Raw genomic sequence first — 15,048 nt, forward strand, 5'->3', positions numbered from 1 at the left:
GATTGCTGCCCCATTCTTTGCTGGCACAGACATTTGTGGCCAGGTTGTGGTTGCTGAACATGAATCACCAGCTCTCAAGAGTCTGGCACAGTTTCCGTGTCCCAGTCCTTCTCCTGCAAGCAGCTACCATACAGGTTGTTTAAAGCCACAGCCTGGTTTTAAAGCACTTCCTATTGTTATTGTGGAGATTCTGCAAGATTTTTCTCTCAGTCACTGAGGAAATCACCTGAAGGACAAACTGGGAGCAGAGGGGTTCCAGCTTAGTCTTATTTGGTGCCAAATGCCCCCTGCCTCATCAAGGTGCTGTAGCACATGCTGCCTCCATGTGCTGCTCATGAACTAGATTGTGCTTTCGATCTCTGCCTGGGGATGATTTCTGGTCTGAAAACCAGTAGGTATCACACCTACCTCCTTATGACCTTCACACAGGTGGTGGAGATGAAGTTTGGCTTGGTTGTGGAGCCAGGAGTGAGTATCTTAGCTAAATACAGATCTTAGGCTAGGGACACAGGATTTGAAGCAGTCAAGTTAGCAAGTTAGAATCACAGAATAGGTTGTGTTAGAAGGAATCTCTTATAATCATCTTGTCCAACCCTGCTGCCACAGACAGGGACATCTTCAAGTATATGAGGTTTCTCAGAACTCCAAGCTGACCTTGAATCTTTTCAAGGATGGGGCACCCATTACTTCTCTCCACAATTGTTCTAGTGTTTTGCTATGCTAATCATAAAAAAAAAATCTTCTTTATATCTTTAGTTCCATCCCATATGCTGAGCTGGGCTTGACCCTACACAAGGTAACACATTTCAGATTACCAAAGCTCCCAAACTGCTGTCCATCAGCTGAGCCATCAGTTGTGACTATTGTGCTCTTCATGCTGTCAGTGAAGTGTGCTAGTCTGAAACCCAAAAGAAAGTGGGAATCTCTCAAGAGTACTGGGCTGGGTCTGGATCTGTGTTTGTCCCTTACCTTGCAATTAAGTGTTCATGTACATCCATGTCTCCCAACATCTTTGAAAAAATGTGGAAGTAATAGAATGGTGCTCAGGCTGTTTCCTTCACTAATCTCCATGAACATAGTTGCACCCTTAACAAAGCTGTCCCAAACTAAATGAATAGTTGGTACCCTCTGTTCCCAGCTTTGGTGTGAGAGTCAGCCCACAGAGGCTTTCCTGGCTCTGCTGGCTCCCTCCCTACTATTCTTTAGTGCACTATCATAGTAGTGGCACAAAGGCTTTCTCCCTGCTGTGAACAGGGATGATCACACCCAAGGCTACATTTATATACCATTATCTCAAGTGTCAGGTTAATCAGTTAAAAACAAGTACCTTCTCCATCTCTTCCTCTGTGCTTCTCAGGTGTTGCACCAGGAAAATCCGTGTTTCTCAGTAGAGCCTTGTTCTCCACTGCTGTTTTGATCAGGAACAGGTTGGTGGTAGCCTGCCTGCTGCAACCCCCATGAGAGGCAGCCTGGGGCTGAGGGCTGACAGGGATTTTCTAGCTGTGCCCTGCCCTCTATGTCACTGTCAACCACTGGGAGCCTGAAGGAGGTGGCCAGAGGCACTGGTGCCAAAATGCAACTCCCAGGCACTACTGCTGCTGCTATTTATAATTTCCCCTGGTTGTGCCATGTGGATGAGATAATAGGATAGCTGGTCTGCTAGGCAAGCTGTATTTGTTTTTACCAATGATATATCTTGCTATGTCATGGTTTCCTTACTTTAATAAGAAGTTGGGTTTTTTTTAATTAAATGCCTCATGGATTTCTGTAAACAAGAAGTCTGAGGCCCATGTTGGAGAAACTTAAATGTTTTCAGTGAAATCCAGTGTCAGAGTGCAGAGGTGTAGAGACCAGAAACTGACCATGACTCACCACTTCATCCTCTGAAGAACCATAGCCAGAGATGGCAGTATTTGCCACTTGGGCTCCTCCTTCGTGCATTGTTGGTGGCCTGATGCAGAGGTTGCTGACTCCTTACACTGACTCTGTGGGAATGTTTATATGTTTTTTTGTCCCTTTGCTGGACCAAGGTTGGAGGACTTTGTCTGTTATATGGCAGAGCCTGCCAGGTAGACCTGTCTAGTCATTCGTTTCTCTGACAGCAACAAGGTTTGAAAGATTTTTCTGAAATCCAGTAACAATCCAGAAGGGAATGAGATCCTATCTGCAAGAGCTTGCCTGGAGATATAACACCATTTACAAAAGACTAGTGCAAGAACTTTTTGGCTAATTAATACTCCCTACCTTGTATTTTGAAAAGCAGAACTATAATTTACAGGGAAGCTTGATCCAGAAGCTGGGATCTCAAAAATTTCATATGTTTCTGTAAACATCTGATTCATGTCCAAAATTTGCTGCTAGTTTACACTTCACTATCTCAGGGCTGAATGTGGGAGGATGGGCTCTGCTTCCCCTGAAGTTCAAGTTGTGTGAGTCTGGACACCTCTCTTATTTCACCTGTAAACTATTACTCCAGCTTGAATCCAACCTATGTTTATTTGACAGGCTGAATTCAAGCTGATGGTTACAAGTCTGTATCCTGAGAGGACCTTTCTCCCAGCAGTGGCAGGATTCTCCCTGCAGACCTGGGTAGCTTGTCACCCCAAAACAACATGGGGTGGAAAGCCACATTTAGGATGTGTGATGTCTTGCATGCAAGTGACCATAGCAATCCAGAGGAGTTTTTTGGGTTTTTTTGGTGTTTTTTTGTTTTGTTTTGTTTTTTTTTTTAAGCTGGTTACTCCTTTCATGAGCTCTCTTTCAGCTTCCACATTTTTCACAGTTGGTTGTTATCCCTGTTCTGTGAGTAATGAATCAATGGCACACAGATGTCACTGCCTTTACTTCTCCTCTGGCTTCCTTCCTGTTGCTTCACACCCTTTAGAGGTTTTAGAAAGAAGGTAAAAGCAGAACAGGAAAGGTTGCCCTTAAATGCTAATCTCCTTTTGCTGATCTCCAAATGGCCATGTTCTGCATCCTTCATGGAGAAAGGAAGATGACACCAGGCTTTTAAACTGACTTCATTTTCCTGGCAGCACTGTTCCTCTGCCCAGGGGAAGCTTACATCTCTTGGGTCTCCTGCCATCCATTTTCTTGTGGCAGAGGGTTGAGGGCTGCTCTTCTTTCTGTGTTAAATTGTGCAAAATTATTATTCTTAAGGACAGCTTCTCCTCTAAACCATGTGGTGCCCTGAAGGAATGTCCAAGATTGCTCCCAATTGAATAACTGAATCAAAAAGCCTCAGCCTGCTCCCACCAGCCCATGGTCCATCCCCGAGACACATTCCCCAGGCATGTCCCCAGGGCATGTCCCCAGAGCACAGCCCCCCTCTCTGCAGGCTGCCAGTGCTCGCAGGGCACCTATGCCCCTGGGCCAGAGTTGGGCTGGGTGCAGGTGAAGGAGAGGCTGACATTACCCCTCCTGTGGTGAGAGAAGCTCAGCACTGCATGTCCCCTGTACCATCACACTGCTGGGGATGAGAGGGAATTAGTTGTGTGGGAGCAATGACAGCCTGTCCTCCAGGCACTGTGCTGTGAGTGCTGGAAAGTCACTGTGCTCATTCTCTTAATTCCACCACCAGCTTGTGGCCAGTGCATATATAACCCCAAAGTCAATTTTTTACTATTCCAGCACATGAGCTCCTTTTTCAGCAAGACAGTGTGGTCCCTGGGAGGCTCCAGCAATAACGAAGCAGCTTGTCTTGCTGGATTTCCCCTCCTGCTGCTGCTGAAAACCACTGCTTCCTTCCACAACCTCCCCCGGCCCCGCCCTGTCCTGTTCCCGGGGGTAGCTGGATGCCCGCTGATCTCCCCAGCGCTACCTCCAGCCCCCGGTAGAAATACCAAATCCCCACAACGTTTTTGTGCTCCCAGTCTCTTGCACCCCCAGGTGAAAGACAATGGAAAAAGCTGGTCCAGAAGGTAAGTGCTAAATGCACTGAGAGAAGTCTCGGTGTGGCACGAGGGGAAGAGGGTTTCATGGCACTTGGGCATCATACCTGAGCGGCACTTGGGCACCTTGCTGTTGGTCCTGCTCCAAGCAGAGGTGCTGGAGTGATGGGCAGGCACAAGGCAACTCTCCATCTCTCTTACATGATGATTTCTTTTTATGCTGGGTGACGTACCTGGCTATGTTCAAAAGGATGCTGGTGGCTTTCTGAAAGCAAATATGTGTGCTCCATCAAGAGTGATGCTGCCTCTCTTCTTCCAAATGTGGGGAGAGTGAGGCCAAATCAATCAATCAGCACTGATTAATAAGGAAGGAAAGGAAAGCTGGCTCAGGTAACATATCCATGCACTCTGAGTACCTGAACACAGTGTTCAGGTCAGGGTACTCCTCAGTCAGGGCCTCAGACACATGGAGTAAGCTGCTCCTGGCTGCTTCTAAGTAGACAGCAAGCACAAAATCGTCAGGGTTGGGCAGGGTTGGGCTTGGGCAGGAAGGGATAGGGACCAGGTGCAGAGGGCCAGGGTCCAGTGAAGCACAGTCACCCCACAGGTTGCTGGCTTACAGGGCTGCCTTGGGAACATACCTTATCTTACTTCTTCCTGGTTCTCAGACATTTACACTTCATTACTTTGATTCCTCTTTTTCAGCATTCCAACCTGCACAGTGGCAAAGGCAGTGCTGCAGCGGCTTCAGGTTTGCTTGGTTGTTTTCATGCAGTGCAAAACCGTGGGGCTGCTCTAACCTCAGGTGCTCAGCCCAGCTCCCAGAAAGCAGAGTTGCCTCTGCAGGTCTGCCCTGTCTGTTGAGGTGGTGTCAGATTCACTTTGTTATAGACTGAGGGCTGGCACACACTTCTCTTCAGCAGGGAGCTCTGGTGTGCTTTGTCCAGTGGAAATTGAAGGCACTGCTGGTGGGAAGTGCTGCCTGCTTGGGTGAATGGGACCTGTATGCACACCTGAAGAGGCTCATTAAGGAATATGGGAAAATTCACTGTCTGCTCAGACTGAGAGGCCTCCAAGAGCCGAATTTTTGTCCTTCACACCCCAATCTCTGACTGCAGCAGCACTTCCTCAGCTCACAGCTTACATCTGAAGCATTCAAATCTTTGGCTGAAGTTGTATCTTGCAAGGGAAAGGTAGAGACAGACCTTGTGAAAGTGTCCTTCCTGTAATGGGGCCATCTCAATGTGAGTTCAGTGTTTGCTGAATAGGAATAACCTGGTATCTCTTCTGTGCTGCCCTTACAAACAGTGCTGAAGTGCTAACATTTTCATAACACAATATTTTGTCACTTAGTTATTAGTGTGAGCAAGATTTACAGCTGCTAGGCTTGTAAGCCCTCCTGCTTCCAGAGAAGTTGCCTGTACCTGGCCCTTAGGCAGAGGCAACCTGAGGCAGCCGCACACAGCTCATCCTTCCCCAGCACGCCAGGGGTAAGGCTGCTCGGGAAAGCTGCAAAGAACAACACAGTGTATTTGCTGCAGTATTTTAAGCACAAAGACACACCATGTGCTGCTCAGGTATGTGGTTATTTTCCCTGTGGATGTGAAGACATGAAATGTGGTGTAATTTATAGTTACGTTAAAACTGCAATTCATGAACTGCTAAGGTGGCCAACAAGCATTGAAGTTTGAGGAATGCTCAAGGGCAGATTGCTCTTGATCCTCCAATCTATGTGGCATTTAGTGAGGTCTACATGGATATGCATTACTCTCCCTCTGCTTTCAATGGGAGAAATTGTTCTGGGCTTCCCCAGGAGTCTCATGGGCAGGAGTGGGTGGGAACTGGGAGCAGGTCACAAGAATAGTCCTTGCAGTGTCATATATCCCTCTGTCAGCCTAATGAAAATCTAATAATTAAGATTGCCATTGTCTTTATTTTTAATTATGAGGTAGCACTTTATTGTAGTGGGCAAAAGTAACTCTGTAATTAGCTTGTATGATTACTCAGTTATTAGCCAGTCTCTGGCGCTGCAGACACCCAGGAGAACCCTTGGCAGGCTGTCACAGGGCTGTGTGGGTTGGATGGGACCCCTGGCAAAACTTCCCCATCCTGCTACTGAGACCATGCACAAACCTGGCAGGGACAAGGACAGCACAAGGCTCCAAGCACGATGGGATGACCTCCAGCAGTGAGGAATTGCCATCCAAAAGACTTTAGCTCAGCTTCTCTGGGCTGCAGAGACCTCGCCATCCTGCATCCCCAGTGCCCCCAGTCTGGTTTCTTTCACCTGCACAGGTACAGGCTGGATTTCCCAGCTCCAAGGCCCCAGCACGTTGACACCCCATGCTCACTGGGAGCAGGCTCCTGCCGGGGGGCATTGCTTAGCACTGCAGTGCACAGAAACATCAAACTGTTGAGGGCATAGGCTGAGAAACCAATGCATTTATAAAAGAAATTAGTTAAGACAGAAAGAATGAAAGGGTGCAGAAGACCACTGTGAGCAGCCCTGTGCTTCTCAGCCATCTGACCCCAGCTTGTGCTGGTGCTTGGGGCTGCTCCTCCCCAGGGGCAGGAGGTGGCATCACCCCTGCCCAGGCAGCCTGCTTACCTTGCTCGGGCCTGGAGGACTGAGACGTTTACGTGGTCAGTGCAGTGAGAGCAAAGACTCTTTACTGGCACGGGGCAGGAGAGAGGAGCCCTGGTGCAGGGAGCAGCTGGGCATTGCCCACGCATGCAGGCTCACAGCTGTGCTGGAAACACGCTGCATGGGTTAAGTTTTCCTTCTGCTGGGCAGGTGCAGACCCCGTTCTCAGCTTAGCTGCCACTGCTGCCTGCATCCCACGCTCTGCTGGGCTTGCGGGGGGTTTCTTGTCCCCTCCTCTCACCCCCGCCAGGTTTTCTTCTTTAGCTGAGCCATTCTGGGGCTGGCTGGTATTTCAGTCACTGAAGAAATTAGTAACTGATTTATGTAACATCTCATGTGACTGACTGCAGGGTCTTCTCAGAGAGACAACTGAGAACAAGTATGCTATCAGCAGAATAATAAAGAGGGGCCCAGAACATACCCCACAGTTAACTGTGGAATCACACTGCAAACCCAGATGCCACTCTGCTGTTGTGGCACCTGTACCTGTGTGCCGTGGCCATGTCCTCAGCTCTGCAGGTGAGGCCCAGCAGCCACATTACCATGTTCTTCCCAGGGCTGACCAGAGCCAGTTCTCACCTTGAAAAGTTCCTGGTCTCCTCTGTTTCTCCAGATGTCAGGCCAGGCCCTGTCCCAGCAGTACAGCGCTCAGCACCGAGGTGCTGTGTCTCCCAGGGCCTGCTCAGGCTGGCATCACCTGCAAGCAACACCTCTCCTGCTGCCCCTGCCCAGCTGCAGCAGCACCCAGCAGATGCAGGAGCTGCGGTTCAGCAGGGGCTGGGTGCTGGTGGCTCTTGCTCCTCCTCCTGGCTCCCTGCTGAGACTTCCTTGTCTGTCTCTCACCTCTGGTCAATGCTCATGGTGGGGCAGGAGGGATGGTCACCCCACACATGCATAGGAAAATCTGGGCAGAACAATTCTGGGACATCAGATCCTGCAGCTCTCCCTGACTCTCCTGGGGCTGAAGCTTTCAGCTTGGATGGTGCAGAGATTATTCTGAGCATACACATGTCCCTGGGCCACTGGTGGCAAACCTGACAACCCTGTGCAGGAATGGAAACCCCACTGGTGGGGCAGCGGTGGTTGGAAGGCTGAGCAACATGCCAGCATCCCTCTCAGCAGCTGTGATTCAGTAGCAAAAGAAATCACAAAGAAATGCTTGCAAAATAAAAATGCTTTTGATGTGAATAGAAATGTTTATAATAATCTGGATTTTTTTTTTCATGTAAATAAGGCTCAGAAAATGTGTTTTGTCAAAGTGACACACAGCGAGCTTTAGTAGGTGTACCCATCTCAGGATAAAAGGAACAGAAGCCACTCACTTGATAAACCTGAAAGCTTTCTTAGAATTATAAAAGGAATAAATGATCTTAATCATATTAACTCCTGGGTGGTCGCCTCAATCTTTGTGAGCAGTATTCATCACACCCCAGACAGTGTACTTTAAAACTCTCATAAAAGACAATTTCAGATGATCTCATGGTCTCCTTTTCAGCACTGTAAATGATTGCTAACACCCCAAAGCTTGGGATTTAACTCCAACAGAAGCGTGTCCGTTTTGGCAAACCTCGGTGAGGGCAGGCACTGCTGCTCTCGCCGGTGAAGGAGCGCCCTTGGCAGCCTCCCAGGGCTCTGCCTCAGCATCCACCGGGGTCTCATGGGGGCCCTGCTGGTTGACAGCTGGTGAGGGGGGCAGAGGGGCTGCAGGAGCTGGGACAGTCACTTCTGCCATGCAAACAGCTGGACAGGAGAGTGGCCCCTCCTCGTGCTACCACAGGGACCGTTCAGGACAGTGGCTCTCGCTCAAGGTCACAGCGGCTCAGCACAGCATCGGCCAAGCAGCTGCAATCCTAACATCAACTGCTGAAGCCGCTATATCATCATGTTTATAAAGCATGAAAAACAAAGTCTGGATTGTACCTTTCCCTCCAGCTGTGTGTTTTCAAAGGCAATTTCTCAGACTGTCTTGATCTCAGGTGAGAGGTGCCACTAAATTTTTGCCATACTGACATCAATTCAGCAGCTGTTGCCAGTCTTCTTGATTGTGAAACGAAAGTTCTTCACCAAAGGACTTATTCAAATGCAAAATGAATTAGGCTTTTTTTATCTTACTGCACATGTACTTCAGGAATTTAGGAATATTAAGAACCCCTAGAGACTACCTTCTTTTCAGTTACCATGGCTCATCTCGACAAGCAGCAACCCCCTCACTTGCAGGCAATGCCAGAGTTTTGGTTTTTGATGAGAGCAGGTGGGAAAAATCCTGTTTTTTCTGGAAGAGGTGCAGGAGTCTGGGCACCTTGGTGTGGTGGGTGAAGTGTTGTGAAGGGCAATGGAAACCAAATTAATCCCCTACTCTCCCTTTCCCATTCCCTTTGTTGCAACTGAGCTGGTAGGAGGTGGCAAACAGTGTAAAATTCACTGTATTCACCCAGGATCCTGGCTATGTGTTGTGGAGAGATTATCAAGTGAAAATGCACCAAGAGATGCTGTGCCCAACATCTACAGTCTGAACTTGGTCTGATACAATGCATGGGTTTTTTCCCTACAAACCTTTCATGGCTTCTGTCTCTGACTCATGCTGGTTATTGCAGCATGCCCCCAAAATCATAATCCTGCAGCAAATGCTAAGAGATCTCACCAGCCTGTTGTTTTCATTAAGTAACAACACAACATGACAATGAGATAAACTCTCTGAGAAAACCCTTCAACATATATTGTTTATAAACAGAAAGTTCACCTTCCTCTTTCCTTTTGGGAAACAAATGGTGAAGCAACGTGCTTTTTTATTGCCTAGCCTAATTTCTTTTCAGGAATAGAAAAAAACTGTAAACATTTTTAGCCTTGATTTATATTTTACACAGGAGTAGAGTGTGTGCAGGACAGAATCCAGCAGTGAGTGACCTCTGCTTCACACAGGAGTGGCTCATGGATGAATCAGTCTGGTTTAGATCATAAATGCTCGCACAAAATACGGCTTTGCTCCACGGGATGGAGCAGCTGAGTTCTGCATGTGGCTGTTGCAAGGTAGCAGGATCAGGCTGTGCATGCAGGCTGTGCTCTCTTAGGGCTGTGATCACAAAGGGTGATCCCCAGTCCTGGTGCCGATGCTGTGCTTACCACCCTCACAATCAGGGACCTCACCACAGAAAATACAGCTTGGTTTTCAGCTGCATCAGTTTTCTGATTGTCAAACCACGCAAAGAGATGCGTAGGATAGCGCAGTCCTCCTGGGAAAGAAACAGCAGGCCTGCAGTGTAAACTAGTTTTTGCCATGATGCTTTTGCTCTCCATTTGCAGCATGTACTTTCTGCCTTGTTGAGCTTCCCATACAGTTTCTCTGAAAGACAACAGCAGGGCCGTGCCGATTTCAGGAGCAGCCGGTTCCCTGCTGGGATTTGGCACAGCACAAGGACCAGCCTCCGTTCCTGGCCCGTCCGTGCTCCCCCTCACCTGCGAGGGGGCTGTGGGGGGCACCAGGGCTGCTTTCCCTCATTTAGCAGGGGAGAGGAGGTCGATGTCCTGGCAAGCACCACTCCATGCAGGTAGCACCCACTGCTGCAGACAGCTTTGAATTAATAAGAAAAATGTGTCCAGGTCCCATTTGCAGGTTTCCCAAATGCTTTTTCTGCTTGACTACTTACTCGCAGCAGCATTTGGATTTGCATGTATGATAGGTTGAATCAAATGTTTATTGTCTGCACAGTTCCTCTCATTGTCTAGAGACTAAGATTTTGGCAAGAAACAGCTTCTTGATGTCCTGGGCTGCCTGTAGGCACAAGGGTCACTGCAAGGGGTGGCTCCACTGATCTGCTTCAGCCACAGAAGCACAGAATTGAAAGAAACCTGGAGGATTTTGCAGGAGTTGCTTTCCCCACTGCTTGGAAGCGAGGGAATCAGTTACAAAACCAAACAGCGTTAAGAATGTCCCTGCTCCTCGTCCCCAGCCCCGCAGAGGTGCCCTTCCCGAGCGCCTCACGCACGGCAACTCCGGATCCTGCCCGGGCCTTGGAGCACAGGGAGCCTGGCGGGGGACAGGGCTGCACGCACAAAACGGAGCAGGCACGAGCAAGAGGCAGCGGGGCAGCTCCCTGACTTCAGCCAGCAGAAACGTGGCTTCACTTGCCCATCACAGGAGGGAAGGGCATCTCCAGGAGATGCCTGTGTCTGACGCACAGCAGTAGTCACCCATGTAGAGGGACCCATTCTCTTCTGCTGGCTTTAGAGGGGGCCACAGGGATTACCACTGCTCTGCACGTTGAAGCCTGCTCCTGGAGAAAGGTAGAGGGAACTCTGCCTTCTCCATCTAAACCAAGTGCAAAGGTTTGATGCTTTACAGCTCAGCACCATGGCCTCTTCTGTTTTCAATGCTGAGGAGTACTGGCCAGGGGTCTTTGGGTTCAAAACTACTTCGTTAGGCTGGATGTGGTGTTGAAATGTGAAGCCTGAAATCTTTCGAGTCCATGACCTACCACACCAACCACTTGCCATGAGACAGGTAATGATGCTGTCCTATAAGCAAGGCAAAAAGAAAGGTTTTGGGTGTTCTGGACAGAAAACATGTTGCTGCTCTACCAGAAGAGCTAGAATTCTTTGTTGAATACAGAAAATGAAATTTTGGTTTGAACTGCCAACAGTGCTCATTTGCAGACATCAAGACTTTAGTGCTTAGGTCTCTGGACATTTCTCCACTGAGGGTGCACATAGCAGATGGAGCTGCCAGACAGTAATGGACAGAGAACTGAACTTCAGCATCATGTTCAGCCTCTGGAGGAATTCAGTGCAGATGCACTGAACAACAGCTGAAAGCATAAGCCCCCAGGGCATGTGTTTGATATGCCCTGTAGAGCCCAGCACACCATTTGCTACCATTATCAATAGCAGAAGCATTTCTTGAGAGGTTTTCCTCTTCTCTCAGATAATTCTGCATCTTCTGAGAATTCTGAGAAACAACACACCCTTTTCTCAGTGCTCCTTCCTTGGCCACAGAATAGTCAGACCTCTGCACAGCATCCTCAGGCTCTCTTCAGAGAGGCAGCTGAAGGGGGTGTCAAATACTTTCAACAGTAGCTCTTAAGTAACTACAAAAATACTTGGTTTTTCATCAACAGCATAAGCAACATTTTCATTTTTTTGAAATGTAGATTTTATTTCTTGCTGTAACACACCATAAATTGAATTAGGAAGTCTGATAACTTCTTGATTTGTTATTTTGGTGGGTTTTGTGTTTTATTGTCAGAAGCATATGGTCTTATAAGGGGTTTCAGTCTGTGACACAACTGGAAGCCTTAGCACACACCACATGATAGAAAAGACATAATTAAAGAGGATCTTGTCACCAAAAAAATCCAAAAACGGTATCAGAGTCAACTCTGCAGGACTTACAAGTAAAAGACAAATGTATCATCAGAGTGTAACAGACATTTCTTGAATCAAGAGAAGGTCATCTGGCTCATCTCCTGGACATTTCATTTCATCATGAGGGATTCTTAACTGATTCTTTCATTTGTTCCAGGAACCTTGTTAGGGAGAGTGTGATGTAGCTTTTGCTCCATATATGACATTGAGTCTGTTCCAAATTCAGCTTACACACCCTCAAAAATCTCTGTGATTTTGTATAAGGTTTTAATTACATCCTAAAGTTCCTTGTTTGAATAATAAATGCTGTAATTGAACATTTCAATTAAAAAGATCTCTTACATAAGCTTAAGTCAAGCCTCGCAGCCCTGTAGACACAATTCCATTCTTCAGCCAGGAAATAGGAGCAGGAGCAAGGCAGTCAGCCACACTCAATTTCTCTGCCAATGTCTCAGGTGTGACCTTTAAGGACAAGCTTTTAAGGGCAGAGTAGAGTTTAGGCTTCCCCATTATCATTCCAAGAAAATGTAATTTCCTATTATCACCGCAGAAAACACAGGGAGCACCAGTGCGGGTCAGTGTGACTGCAGCACACAGAGCTGGCCCCTCTCTCTGGCTGGCCTCGTGTGGGTGAGCTGTGTCACCTGCAGGAAATCCATCCAGCTCCTTGGGGCTCATCCTCACAGTGCCTGCCCCAGTGCAGGAGGAGCTGACAGGCAGGAGAAGGAGGCCGGTCACATTCAGGATCGAACGAACCCAATTCCTGGGGAGCAGCCTGAACACTGCATCAGTGATGGCACTGATGGCCGTGCCCTTGTGCTTTCCTGACAGCTCAGGACTGGCTCTGCCTTCCCTGGCTGACTTGGCATTCACACTGTCAGCCTTGGACAGGATGTTCGTGTCCCAGACATTAATGACCATAATGCATTAACTGGCTGATCTGCACAACTGCCTCAGGCATGCACTGTGCTGGCCTGCTGGGAGGGGAACTTAATGGCCTTGCTGGAATTTGCTGTGCTTCAGCAAGTGAGGCACAGCTGGGGGTGCAGCCCTTGGGGCTCTCCTGTGGTCAGCAGCGGGTGCTCAGCACACACATTGCCCACTCCAAGTGCTCATGGAGACGGAGAAGCAGCACAACTTCAAGAGAAGAACCAAGAGAATGAGCTCTTGAACTCCTTTGGGGAAGAAGATTCCTCATCCTTTTGCAACAAAATACCATATAAACAGAATTACCAGTGAACAGGCAATTCAGTAATTGGCCACCTTCTTTCATCCATTTGATAGAGAGAAAAAAAAGAAAAATATTGAAATACAGAGATAGAAAATCCAGATCTTTTTTAGTCTAAAGTTCTTACAGTTAAGTTTCTTTTTAAGTCAACTACTAGGCTAAAACAAACCCAGCATCTTTTTTTCTTCACTGTTATCAATCCCAAGGTATTATAGGATAAAGAAGGCCACTCATGAATCATTGTGGCTCTTTAGAAGTATGAGGCACAGTCTTGGGAGGCTGTGAACTCATCACAGACTTCATCCAGGTGATCACTGGAAGCCACCCTTCCCTATATACATTTTCTGTCACCATCAAATGGCCATCTAGGCATCAATTTCAGCTTTTTATCTGAGTTCCAGGGGTTTCCCTAATTAAGTGCAATTTGGCTAGAAGGCATCCTGGATCCATCCTTTACATTTCCATGGGTTTAGAACATAAGGTACTACAAAAATATTTAATAAAGGACTTTGGAGACTTTTTTTCTCTGCTATTATTATGTTTATCCTACTGTAGGAACACCGTGTCCACTGCACTCCAACCATTACAACTATTTCCTTCCCCCCTCTTGAAAATCCATCACCTTCTACTTTCCTAACCCCACATCTCTCTCCCAATCTGCTGAAGCTGCTGAGAAGCCCCAGAGCTCCCTTAGGCAGTTTGTCTGCAGCAGGAGCCAGGGAAGGCAGCTGGGTGGGCAGCAGGCAGGTAGCTCCCACGATGGCTGGAGATTGTCCTTGGCTTGGGCAGGCTGCATTTGGGAATGTCAAATCAAATTTTCCTTTTACTTTGCAAGCTTATTCAAAACTTTGGGTCTCATATATACAGCAGGTTCCAGAGTAGGGAAGAATTGCACTGTACCACTGAAACAGTTGCTGAAGCAGAACTCCCCTAGCTGACCAACCTCTCAGAATAATCATTTTGAGCTCCTGCAGTAATGGAAAAGGAGAAACTGTTGAGTCTGTGATGACATGCCCCAGCACAGACCAGGCACTGGCAGGTTTTTTAGCTAAGAAAACTCCAAATCAATTAGGCACTCCCTTTAAAACTCCTATCTGTGCAGCATTTGTTATCTTCACTCCAATGATGATGTCACTTTACTGATTCCCCTAGGACCTTAATTGTGACCTACATTTCTACTGTGGATAGCAGTGCAACCAAAGCCAGATTTTCATCAACATCCCTCAGTTTTGTCAGTAACACAGGTGTGATATATGATCAGCAGATAAATTTTTAATTTAGAAAAAGGTGGGAAAAAAGGTACAAATCTAACTGTGCTTTTGAAGGTCACATTTAATGAACCTGATCCCATTTTGCATGAAGTCCAGACCATTTTTCTAGGTTGCTTTCTGTGTAAAAATTCTCATGTGTCAAGTCCATGTGTGAGCAGCTTGTGAGACACCTCCCAGTACTATATCACAAAGGTACCACTGCATGTGCTACTTGAATGCTCCCAGTTCTGAGGGCTGGCTTGGAAGTTGGGTTGTGTAATCTCTTACATACTTTCAGGTTGAATTTTTTGCTGCCTCACTTCCCTATCTCTCTCAGCACGTCTTCTTATTTCCTTTTGTTTTAGTCTTGCCATCAGCATTTTCTTTGCTCACCTCACCAAAGTGCCTGTTTGCATTCTTTGGAAAATAACTATTTATCTTTCAGAATACTCAACACCACAGACTTATCTTCCCTAAAACTTAAACATAAACTGTTTCTATAGCCCAGATGTGCAACCTGCTGTTTTGTTGGGGCTATAGCATACAATGAATTTCAAGCATGACAAAAATAGATTGCAGGAAGATGGATAGTCTACAATATTTGCTATGCAAATGTTAGACTTCTTTAATACTACTACTAAGCAGCAGGGAGCAAAATCCATTCTCTTTCCTTGGCAG

General features: G+C 47.3%; 1 long non-coding RNA gene across 1 annotated transcript in view; it reads left to right on the forward strand.

Annotated features, from left to right (window-relative positions):
- The first annotated feature begins 1,186 nt into the window (after positions 1-1,186).
- LOC146768441 (uncharacterized) overlaps positions 1,187-15,048 on the forward strand; it is a 36,994-nt gene continuing 23,132 nt past the window's right edge. Inside the window, exon 1 of the long non-coding RNA XR_014953014.1 lies at positions 1,187-3,920. This is a non-coding gene — a long non-coding RNA (uncharacterized LOC146768441). The remainder of the gene's footprint in view (positions 3,921-15,048) is intronic.

Source organism: Lonchura striata, chromosome 2, assembly GCF_050655825.1.
Source record: "Lonchura striata isolate lonStrDom1 chromosome 2, ASM5065582v1, whole genome shotgun sequence".
Taxonomy (NCBI): Eukaryota; Metazoa; Chordata; class Aves; order Passeriformes; family Estrildidae; genus Lonchura; species Lonchura striata.